At 34.6% G+C, this 12,890-nt stretch overlaps 1 protein-coding gene across 3 annotated transcripts in view; it reads right to left on the bottom strand.

Annotated features, from left to right (window-relative positions):
- Positions 1-12,604, bottom strand: part of LOC105443692 — a 37,243-nt gene extending 24,639 nt beyond the window's left edge. For 2 of the 3 annotated variants that reach the window (XM_011677186.2, XM_030977605.1), the window contains exon 1: positions 6,203-6,524. The gene's annotated coding sequence lies outside the window, so the exon portion shown is untranslated. Of the gene's footprint in view, positions 1-6,202; positions 6,525-12,181 lie in introns of those variants that run through there. The other variant, XM_030977604.1, reaches the window with a different exon arrangement.
- Positions 12,605-12,890: the final 286 nt, after the last annotated feature.

Below are 12,890 nucleotides of genomic sequence, written 5' to 3'. Positions count from 1 at the left end.
GAGCCGTACCGTTCTATACCATAGCAGACATGGGGACTATTTTCAACTATGGCATTGAACAGCTGTCATCATGCTGCAAAATAGATCCTAGCTAATATTTAATATTGATACAGACGTTTTTAATTATATATTAATTTGTCTAAATGTAGCAAAATTCTGCCTTTAAACTACTTTCCCAACTTTTTGCTGCCCCTCTGTCTTTTTCTCTTCATGTTTGGTTCTTTTTCCACATTAATGTGGGTGGGGCGGGGGTAGTCCGTTTCACGCACATCCACCAATCTTTACGGAACCTGGAGTTAATTGAGTCAAATTTTACATATTTGGTCATGTAGATTCCGGTATTAATAGCTTAAATCTAAGCTTTATCTTTTATTTTTGAAAGTCTACTGTCAATTTCTTTGATACCATCACATGTTCTTTTCTTCTTGCATTTGGGTTTAGTATATTTGTAAAGCGCTTAGTGACATTTGTGTTAAGCGCTATATACAAATTTAATATTATTACTATTATTTAGTAACATTTGTGTTTTCATTCACTAATCGAGATAAACACCTTATGCTGTTCGTGTGAAATGGCACAATGGACAGGCGAGCAGAGAGAACTTGAATATCATTAGACAAGGAGTTAGTAGTCTGTTCAACATAATTTAAGGTTATCTTGTAGACTAAAATGATATCTTATGGATTAAAACAAGTTTCTGTGAGAGCCTAGTTATATTAATATAATATATTATTATCAGTTTAAAAATATACACCCACACCCACACCACATTAACACCCCTACTCATTTATCTTCTCCTGAAAAATCAAAGTACACACACAATACATAGACATATCACCACCATTTTACGCCCACCCACACACGCACAACCAGATTTGTTATGTATAGTTGAAGCAACAATTAATATAAAAGGCTTTTTCTTGAAGTACTTTGATGTTGAAAGAAATATCATGCAATATCCTATATACAGAGGCTATCAATTTATTTTTTCTTCATTAAGTTTATGGAAAAAGGAACAATTTCAACCCGGTTTAAAATTTAGTAGAGTGGACTGGTTGTCTTTTATGAGTGTTTAGGTCCTTTAACAAGTACAGCCGTTAGGTACATAATGTTTAACAAGAGTGAAATTATACATTGAACGAATACTACTTTTGGGCACGGTGACGATGCTTGCCATTCTTAAGCAGCAATTGACTGCTTTACAGGGTTTGCCCATTAAAAGTGCAATCATTTCCATACTTGAATTGACAACAGTTGTACACAATAAAGTACTTTATTAAGGCCATTTTTAAGTAATGAATGAGAGCAATATTATTTCTTTTATTTGTGTCATAATTGTTATGGCAGTTATCATTAGGTTAGATGAAATGGATTTTAATGAAAGTCACAGATATCATGTAATATCGTTTTACTAACTGTTTATTTATAGACTGAGGAGGACGAATTCTTGTAAAGGTGAAATACTGAGAACTCTATCACTTTTTCACGGGAAGTGTCAACATAGAAAGGATAGATCTTAAAATGTCCTCATTATGCAAATTAAATATTCACAGGTTGTAAGGCCTGAATGACAGCACCGCTCTTTGAAGGGGGGGGGGGGGGGGGGGGGGTGCAGTGTAGCCTTTCCCTCATGAAAAACAATTTTATTTGAGGGGGAGGGGAGGATGCAGTGTAGCCCCCCTCTCAACGATTACTCGTACTTCTCCAGGAATAATCAAAGGCTACGGTCATAAATGAAACATAAATGAAAAGTTACGTATCATCATAAATATATTGAAAGATCATGGAATTATCAGTATATAAATTGTTTTCATTTTGCTGTAATCACTTCGGTAAATGAATAATCTGTGTCTCTTATTTCCGTCATCACATCAAACGTGTAAATTAGGGTTATCAGATTTCATATCACGTTGTTGATCGCTTTCCCTCGCTTTCATCAGTCAAAGAAATATTGCTTTTTCATTTCAGCCCTCTGTCATTGTTATGGGAAACACAAACTTGGGGTTATTACCGCGAGGGGGCAAACTGGCCTCTTACCATAATAGATTGTGTTTTTAAATAGAAAAACGTCTTTCATGCTGTGAATGCACGGTTTTTTGTAAATAAGGTTCAACCATCCAGGACTGACACAAAGCCTATTGAATTGCTTTATATTTTGGTAAAATTAGGTTAGTACGCCGGATTTTGGTCTGAAGTTTTTCTAAAGCGTGTAGTATATGAGCCCTACCCTTCTTTAGCCGAGCAGGCGAGTGGATTATTTTCGAGTATGGCATTGAACAGTTTTCATCATGCTGTAGGATAGATCCTTGCTAATATTTCAGATTAATACAGACGCTTTTCAATTTTATAGTAATTTGTCTAAAAGTAGTTCTGCCTTTAAACTACTTCCCCCTCTTGTTGCTGCCTCTCTATCTTTTCTCTTTAAGTTTGTTCTTTTTCCACATTTATATGGGGGGGGGGGGTCTCTTTTCACCCAAAACTGCCAATCTTTACTAAATCTGGAGTTAATTGAGTCATATTTTATCATCAGTTTTTTTTTCAACTGTTACACGTTCGATACACCTTTAAGAGTAAAAGACAATCTCCGATAAATCACTCTAATTATTTAAATATCATATAGTATAAATAACCCGACACTGATTTCTTGTCGTTTGCGTGTTATGACTGCATTACACAAGTCAAAAATCTTCCCAATCTTTCTACCTCTGGGCTAAATATTGATTTCCATATATATTTGGTGACAAAGATTTTAGTATTAATAGCTTAAATCTAAATTGTTCGTATTAGCATTGTTTTCAGTATATTGTACTTTGCACATTTTATTCATAAACTTGTACCTATCGGTCCATCCTATGTACTTACATTGTAACGGCATTAATGATTGAATGGTATAAAACTAGTGTATTCATGATTCATGGGTTTGTTTTTTGTTTTTTGTTTGAATTGTATCGCCTACCCTGTTTATGTAACTCGTCCTACCATTATGTCAGCTACTTCAACTGCTACTACGACTCCTTTTTATACTAGTACTAACACTACCAGCAGCAGCACCACCACCACAACTACTACTTCTACTTCAATACTACTTCTACTAAACTTCTATTACTACCATCATCCCACTGACACCATTACTACGACTACAACTACTACTACTACTACTACTACTACTACTACTATACTCCTACTTCTATTCTACTACTTCTATTCTACTACTTCTATACTACTTCTTCTACTAATACTACTACCACCACCACCACTACTACTACAACTACAACTTCTACGACTTTTACTACTCATTTTCTAATGACGATGTCCCTCGTTTTAAAGCAAAATTTTGAAAAATGGAGGTTGTTCGAAAGCAATAGGGCAAAGGATTGAAAGTAATTTATTGGTCGCATGTTTGGGGCATTCGGGAATGAGAAAGGGAGGAGCCGATGTAAATGTTCCTGGAAGAGAGACGAGATGTAAAAACGAATGTGAGGTCTATACAGATCTGAGAGTTAGACAACTATCCAGTGATTCTGTTAGCAAACGGGAGCCACTGTAGTTTAATAAAGGGGTAGCATGGTAGCATGCATGATGCCCTTGTCCAGTAGTTACACCATTCGTCCTAGCTTCATTGTCTATAGGACAAACTATTGTCACTGTCCAATAGATTTGTTTCCATATAATGATACAGTAATGAAAAATTGCTTTATATACACTCGTCATATTCATGAATGCAGAAACTATGTGAAATAATAGTTTACATTTTGTGATTAGATAAACTAAGTTAGTACAAATCACATTTTTGCAGCAGGGAAATGGATTGATTTTGAGTTATATTTCTTCATATCACAAACCCTTATTCTTTACGGGATGGGTTTGGGTGGTAGAGGGGGGGGGGGGGGGGAAAAAGGCTGGGGTGGATCTGAGATTATATTATCACAAAAATATGATTTAGAACATTACAAATTTACAAATAGTATAAAATAAAGTGAAAGGCGTAAATATTATAAAAAAAGAATGAAACGCCGATAATACCAAACAACAACAATAACATATTCAGTCAAATTTTGTTGGAGAAGAGAACATCTGCCAAAGGAACATTAAAAATAAGATAAACGAGCACGGTTTGTTGAAAGTTTTAACATATATAACAAAAGGACACTTACTTCAATACTCTCTTTGTATATTCATTAAAAAAGTAAGGCTTGGCAGAAAATATCAACACCATTTCATACCAGATTTGTACTTTTAAAGTCAAGTTAGATTCACCTAAAGATACGTACATCAGAGGGATTTTGTATTATGACTCTGTTATTACTTTAGATCTTGAGAATACAATTTTAAAATTATTTTTCTTATATTGCACAATAAAACAAAAAATGTTTGAAATTATTACAGATGTATTCATTATTTTTTTCGGACATTAATACAGGGTTGGTTTATCATGAGACCATGTTTGATAACAAAAAATGCTTAAAAAATCGTGAATATAAACTAAAAACAATATCAGAAAAAACACAGAAGAAAGTAAGTCTAAACATGTATATTTGTATGTTTTGTTTATCTTTTAAATAAGTGTGGAATTGTCCAACAAAAGTACTGTTGCATATTTGTCATATCGTATAACATGTTTAGATCTAATCTGTTTTTAAATCAATGAATAATATAATCATCATTTTTTTAAACATTTTTTGTTGTTGATAACCTCATATAGTTTCTGAAGCCAATAAAGAAAGCAAAAAGACGATCTTGGCTCAAAAAAGATCCACACTATTCTTAACGATTTGTCCAAATGATTAAAAACTGTTATTGAAGACACGAGTGGGTACGTTTAAAACATTTTGTTATATAATTTGGCACAGAAAGTAATCCTGCATCTGCCTGCCGCGAAAAATTCTAATAAATTTCACTTAAGTTAATTTAACCTTCTTGTATAGTGCCAATGTATGTGTGCACTTGTACATCATATAGCGCGTTGAAATTCGAAACGCTGATCGATTGGCATCCATTTTAGGGCGCGTTCATGCTTGATTTTGACGGCCAGAATCAGGCATCTGTTACGCGTTTAGTTTAAAACACGATTGCGTTCATGCTCACTTTTGTAGAATCACCGAAAAACGGCGATCACGATCGCCGATCGTAAACTCACAAAAAGATGCGTTTACAATTTGTAAACGCGTTTAAATGGGGTCAACGCACTGACCTCTAGTGGGTCTACGTAGCATGCGCACACAGGTTTGCGAATCCAGCTGAAGGCCACCCAAGGAGAATTGCCTGGAGAAGTGAGCATGAACAGTGCACCGTGGAACTGCGATTACGATGAGCGTTTACGATGAGCGTTACAAATCGCTCATTCTGCCTTCAAAATCAAGCATGAACGCGCCCTTAGAGTACTAAACAATGCACATCATTGGGTCTCGTAGCCTTGCTTTAAAATTCTCGCAGCTCCCTTTTGGGCTTTCTGGAGTTAATTTGTGTTCCTAATATTGAACTGACCATTCAGAGGAACCTGACTCGCAATGTGACTTTTTATTTACCTTAGCATTTCATCCGGTGCAGTGATAGGATTTAAAATAAAAATAATGAAAGGAAGGCAACACAAATGCATTATACATCTACATTTTAGATATTAATGGTAAATATTCCTTTGCCCGTTTTTACTAAACAGACATTATTAAGCGCTACTTTTGACATTTTGTCAACGTGATTGGTACAATTAAATTCTTCATCAATTAGTACCCGAGACGTTTCGCGGTTTTGACTCTATTAACAGAGTTATTGACATCACAGTCTCCTTATATAACAGGGTTTTAGAAAATCGTTTGCAGTGTGTTTTTTGTTGTTTAATATTACGTTCTGGGAATCATAATTGCCTTTTTTATCCGAGTCTCTGTGGTCTCTCGTGATATGATGATCTAGTATACAACATGGCATTCCCCAGGTCTTCAGTCTTGATAATGATGATTGAAATATCTAAAATAGTGTGATATCTTCATTTTTTGTTTAAAACATGACTCGGCAGATCCACTTAGCCCCCATTCTTATTTCATCTTTAGGAGCTAAAAGGGCTTTAACTATGCTTTTTCATGAATATTTGTTTGGCTCAAAAAAGCCGATACACCAGTGCACCAAAGAATATTCATCTCTCTCTTATAATGTAGTAAACACAACTAACTAGAATTGTAATGAATATTATGAAATACTTTTATCTCACCTGTTCACCTTAATATTCAAGGTCCACAAAATATGGAGAACGAGGACGAATTTCGACGGGGAAGAAGGCAACGTAAACAGGGAAATAGGAAATAGTCTGCTGCTGGACACGTTTTGTAATATGAGTTGATTTGCGGAAAAAGTTAGCCTATTCGAACTTTATCATTTATCTGTCGATAAATAGCTTGTATTCCCGCTTTGTGATTTAACCAACTGTGCCGAAAGGGCACCTGGATAAAAACTGAACAATGAAACCCAGTAGTTAGCAATATTATCAACTTAGATATACAGTGTGTATAAAGAAAAAGTGTACCGAACTTTGGTAGCTTCTAATTAAAAAAGTTATTATCTATGTGACTTTGAATCATTATTCATGGCTAATGATAAATTATACCCTGTCTAAAGATACAATAATCATATTTGTGCTGCCACGGATGACTGAGCAGCAGGCTTTAAAAAAAGTATTGTCAAAATCGTCTGATATCAACTGAATATGTCAACTGAAACTCAAAGAAATGAATATTACGAATATATTATGAATATTCGCACCCCTGGTAATACAAAATGAATAAAGCTCATTTGGGATGTTGTCCTTTTTATGAAAGTCTACTGTCAATTTCCTACATCAAATGTGGTTTTACTAGCATTTGGGTTCAGTAACATTTGAGTTTTTATTCACTATTCGAGATAAGCACCTTATGCTCCTTATGCATGTGAAATGACGGAATGGACAAGTGAGCAGAGAGAACTTAAATATCATGAGACACGGAGTAAGTAGGCTGTTCAAAATATTCACGGTTATCCTAGTTTCTGTGAAAGCCTAGACACATTGCATCATTTTAAACGATGAAGAAATGAAGCACGAGGCATAATTTTACTTTTAAAAGTATTTCAGACCAAAGAAGCACATGCATAGTGCCCGACCCACATTATTTTCGTCAGCCTAATATTGGTACAAGCTGATTTTAACACACGTTTCCAAGAATCTAGTATTCAGTCACCCGTTACAGATATTTCATGAATATGGTTCCATTTGACGGAGAACAAGTTATTCTTCATCATGAATTAGATTTCAAAGTTGGTTATTGGTTATGACTTATTAAATAGGTCAACGAAATGTGGATACACTTTTCGGCATACGAACTGTATAAAATGTATGTAGAATTATTTCCAAGTTTCCTTAAGACTCGGTGCTTGACTACATGTTCATATAACACGGCTCTTTACACGGATGCACTGTAGCCCTTCCACAAAATCTACACAACTAACTTTAGTCGTATAAAGCAACATTTATTAAAACCTTGTGATAGTCACGGCACACTCTTTTCGGAAATAAAGAGTTTTAAATGTTAACTTTTCGTGAAAACACAGTGAGGTTTTTAATATTTAGTTTTCACGAAATTGACGTTAGTTTCACAATGGATGCAAAATATTTCCCTCGCGGCACCCCGCTTGAAAAAACGCTGGTATAAAGCATGTTTTAACTTTTATAGTTCATCATGTTCAATGAATTCTGTACAAAAGTGCCTAATGCTTCATCAATAATGAGAATGATAAAATCATCCTTTCCCTCTTACAGCCTCTTCAAGCCTAAAGCAGGGATTGAATACGCATGTTAAAAGTGCCATAAAGATATAACATAAGAAAATATATAAAATTTCCGCATACATGGTAAGTATATTAAAAACATTAGGAAGCGAGCGCGGTTCTCCTTTGATTTAGTTTTATTTCAAATTCACAAGGGAATCCTGTTAATACAATTAAACACAATTTTTGTCTTTTTTTGGCCCCGCATAAAGACTAGTATACATGTTTATTGTCGTGTATAAAATCGAATTCGTGTTTTCTTTTTATGCATACACGATAAGTAATACACACATCCACACTCACACCACATTAACACCCACCACTCATTTACCCTCTACTAAACACCCAAAGTACCCACTCACCACACATACACATTAACCCCATTTTACGCCCGCCCACACACACACAACCATATGTTTTATGCAGTTGAACCAACAATCAAATATCAAAGGCTTATTCTTGAACTACTGTCATTTTCAAAGACATAACCTACATAATCCTACAGAGGCTTTGACTTTATTTTTCCGTCATAAAGTGCATTTAAGAAAGAACAATCGTAACACGGTTAAAGATTTAAACCGAATGCAGGCTCTTTTCCAATGTGGCCTTGTGGTCTTTTATGAGTGTATAGGTCCCCAAAACTACAGTACAGCCGTTAGGTACATAATGTTTAACAAGAGTGAAATTATACATTGAACGAATGCTACTTTTGGGCACGGTGACGATGCTTGCCATTCTTAAGCAGCAATGGACTGCTTTAACGGGCTTGCCTAGTAAAAGATAAGGCATTTTCATACTCAAATTTGATGAAATGGATAATAATACAAATCAAAGAGAGCATGTAATATCGTCCTTCGAACTGTTTATTTAGAGACTGAGGAGGATGAATTTTGGTGAAGGTGAAATACTGAGAACTCCATCACTTTTCCACATGAAGGGGGGGGGGGGAAATAATGGAAGTAATGCCGAAAGAGAAAGAATCGATTTCGGAAGGTCCTCATTATGTAAATAAATATTCACAGGTCGAAAAGCTCTGAATGGCAGCACTGCTTTTGAAGGGGTGCAGTGTAGCCCTTCCTTAATGGGCCATAATGTTATTTCAGGGGGGGGGGGGTGCAGTGTAGCCCCCTTTCAATGATTACTCGTACTCCTTCATGAATATTTAAAAGTTATGGTCATAACTGAAACATAAATGAGAAGTTACGTATTCATGTAAACATATTGAAAGCTTAAGGAATTATCTTGATTTATATTGATTTAGTTTGCTGTAATCCTTCCAAATCTACTGAAAATGAGTTGGAAATATTTGTAATTGACCAATCTGGGTCCCTTATCTTTCTGCCATCACACCAAAGAAGTAAACTAGGGTTATCAGATCACTTATCACACTGTTGATCTCTTTTCCTCTCTTTCATCAGTCAAAGAAATATTGCCTTTTCATTTCAGCACTCTCTTACTGGTATGACAAACACAAAATTGTGTTTATTACCAAGAGGGGGCAAACTGGCCTCTAATCATTAAAGGTTTTTTTAAATAGAAAATCGTCTTTTATGCTGTGAATGCATGTTTTTTTTTGTAAATAAAGTTCAACCATCCAGGACTGACACAAAGCCTATTGAATTACTTTATAGTTTGGTAAAATTAGGTTAGTACGCCGGGTTTTGGACTGAAGTTTTGACAAAGCGTGTAGTACAGGAGCCGAAACGTTCTATACCAGAGCAGGCATGAGGACTATTGACAACTATAGCTTTGACCTGTTTTCATCATGTTGCAAAATAGATTCTTGTTAATATTTAAGATTAATACAGACGTTTTTCAATTTTAAAGTAATTTGTCTAAATGTAGCAGAATTCTTCCTTTAAACTACTTTCCCCTCTTTTTGCTGCCCTATATCTTTTCTCTTTATGTTTGATTATCTTTTCACATTCGTATGGGGGGGGGGGGGGGTCTACTTTCACAAACAACTGCCAATCTTGACTGAACCAAGGGTCAATTAAGTCAAATGTTTTCATCAGTTTTAGTTTTTCAACTCTTACACATTTAATACTCTTTTAAGAGTAAAAGACAATCTCAGAGAAATCACTTTTATTAGCTAAATATCATAAAGTATAATCAATCCGTCACTGATTTCTTGTCGTTTGCGTGTTATGACTGTATTACACAGGTCAAAAAAGCTTCCAAAACTTTGTTCCGCTTAATTAAATATTTATTTCCATATACATTTGGACACAAAGATTTCAGTTTTAACAGCCTAAATATAAATTGTTTGTATTAATATTGCTTTTTGTATATTATAGTTCGCACATGTTATTAGATACTTACGGATCCCTATTATGCACTTACATTGTACTAGTATTAATGAACGAATCGTTTACAACTGGTGTATTCACGATTCATGGCTTTGTTGTTTTTCTTTTTGAATTGTATTTGCTACCCGGTTTATGTAACTCTTCCTACCATTATAGCAGCTACTACTACTACTACTACTACTACTACTACTACTACTACTACTGTTACTACTACTGCTAAAGCTACTACTACAACAACAACAAAAACAACCCCTACTACTACCACTGCTACTACTATTACTACTCATTCTACTCCTACTTTCTACTCTCGGCATTCACTGTTTGGGAACGGATATTACAAGATCGTTTAAACATACATTTAAATGTGTTCACAGAGCTTGCCATTTTTCAAAAATTGAAGACACGATGGTGTATGTTTAAAACATTTTGATTTATACTTTAGCACGGAAATTAAACGTACCTGCCTCGTATGATACTGATAAATGTCACTTACGTTAATTAAACCTTCTTTTAAATAGGATGGTGTCAATTCATATGCACACTTGTACATCATAGTAGCGAGTTGAAATCCGCAACGCTTTTCAATTGGGATCCATTTCATAGTACTAAACAAATCACTTGACGGAGTCTCGAGGATTTGCTTTGAAATTAATCTCAAAGCTCCCTTTTGGGCTTTGTTGACTTTATTTGAACTGACCTCACAGAAGAACGCTGCTCGCGACGTGACTATTTTACTATTTTCCATTCGGCCGAAGGATGAAAACTACTTTTTGGACATTCAATTCAATTTATTTCCACTTTAAAAACAATTTACAAATCAATAACAAATACATATGAATATTAGTGGCAGGATCGTGAAAAGCACTGGTTGGCTTATTGACCCCTTAACAAGTATACACATAACATATAATACATTGTAAGAAAATATCAACAATTATAACAGGAAAAACTTAACATCAAATACAAACAAAAAATGATCAGGAAGAAAAAATAGGAAATATAAACAAAATATTCATCATTTATGAGTTCAAGAGGTGTTTTGTAACTGATCGTTTGAACTGTTTTGCAGTCTTACTACTCTTGAGATTAGAAAGGACGTTTTTCTAAATAATTGATCCATTGTAAAATCTTGAATTCCGAGTTGTTGATATGCGGTTTAATATATGTAGGTTTATTAACAAAAAGGTGATCATTTAACAAAAAAAAGAGGTAATAATGAAAGGCAGGCAGCGCCAAAAAAAAAAAAAAAGGAAATACAAACAAAATATTCATCATTTATGAGTCCAAGAGGTGCTCTTTAAATAATCGTTTGATTTGTTTTGCAGTCTTACTGTTTTTGAGGTTAGTTGGGTGGTTATTCCAAATAATTGGTCCATTGTAAAAAAACGAATTCTGATTTCTTGATATGCGGTTTAATAAGTGCAAATTATATTATCAAAAAAGGCGAACATGTAAACAAAAAACAAAGTAATGAAAGGGAGACACCATAAATGCATTATACAGATACTTTATAGATATTAATGGTAAATATTCCTTTGCCCGTTTTATCACACCGTCATTTCTTTGCATTTCCTTCATTATTTTGACAACGTGTCTAGGCCAATTCAATGATTTATCAATTAGTACACCAAGACATTTCGCGGTATTAACTCTTTACAGTAAGTTTCCATTTTTCCATATTTCGGGGTTCTCCAAAATTGTTAACAATGAGTTTTCTTCTATTCAATATTACGTTCTAGGAATCATAATTGCGTATTTTTAGCCGAGTCTTTGCGGTTTCTCGTGATATGCTGATTTAGTATCCAACATTGCATTCCCTAGGTCTTCAGTCTTCATAATGATGTTTTAAATATGTAAAACAGTGTTATATTGTCCTTTTTTTTGTTTAAAATTCTACTCGGCAGAATTCTACTATCATCCCCATTCCATTCCAATCTTATTTTTTTTAATAGAAAAAGGGTGTATTTTTTTGCTCCAAACAGACGGTACACCAGTGAAGCAAAGGATATCCATCTCTCTCTTATAATGTAGTAAACAACACTAACTAAAATTTTAATGAACATTATGAAATACTTTTATCTCACCTGTTCACCTTAATATTCAAGGTCCACAGAATATGGAGAACGAGGACGAATCTCGACGGGATTGAAGGCAACGTAAACAGGGAAATAGGAAATAGTCTGCTGCTGGACACGTTTTGTATTATGAGTTGATTTGCGGTAAAAGTAAGCCTATTCAAATTTGATCGTATATTTTTCGATAAATAGCATGTATTCCCGCTTTGTGAATTAACCAACTGTACCAAAAGGGCGCCTGGATAAAAACTGAACAATGAAACCCAGTAGTTAGCAATATTATCAACTTGGATATACAGTGCGTGTAAAGAAAAAGAGTACCGAACTTTGGTAGCTTCTAGTTAAAAAAGTTTTAATCCATGTGACCTTGAATCATTATCCATGGTTAAGGATAACTTATATCCAGTTTAAATATACGATATTCATAATTGTGCTGCCACGGATAACTGAGCAGCAGGCTTTTCAAAAAGGATTGTCAAAATCCTCTTGTACCAAGTTTGGGCTGAAGCAATGAATGCACGGGTCAAAATCCATTATGTTTGTTTTATCTCACTCCAAAAACGATTGCACACTTATATTTATATTGACTATCTGGAACTTAAAAAGAAAAGGTGATTATATTTACTGAAGCTCAAGGAAATGCTTATTACGAGCAGAATTTATGATATTCTCTTCGACATGATCACAATCTTGATTTCATTCGCACCCTTTGTTTAAG

This window comes from Strongylocentrotus purpuratus, unplaced genomic scaffold (assembly GCF_000002235.5).
Source record: "Strongylocentrotus purpuratus isolate Spur 01 unplaced genomic scaffold, Spur_5.0 spur5_scaffold_1, whole genome shotgun sequence".
NCBI classification, from domain to species: Eukaryota; Metazoa; Echinodermata; class Echinoidea; order Camarodonta; family Strongylocentrotidae; genus Strongylocentrotus; species Strongylocentrotus purpuratus.
Note: the sequence above shows the minus strand (reverse complement) of the source record. Positions and strands in the feature narration are given on the sequence as shown.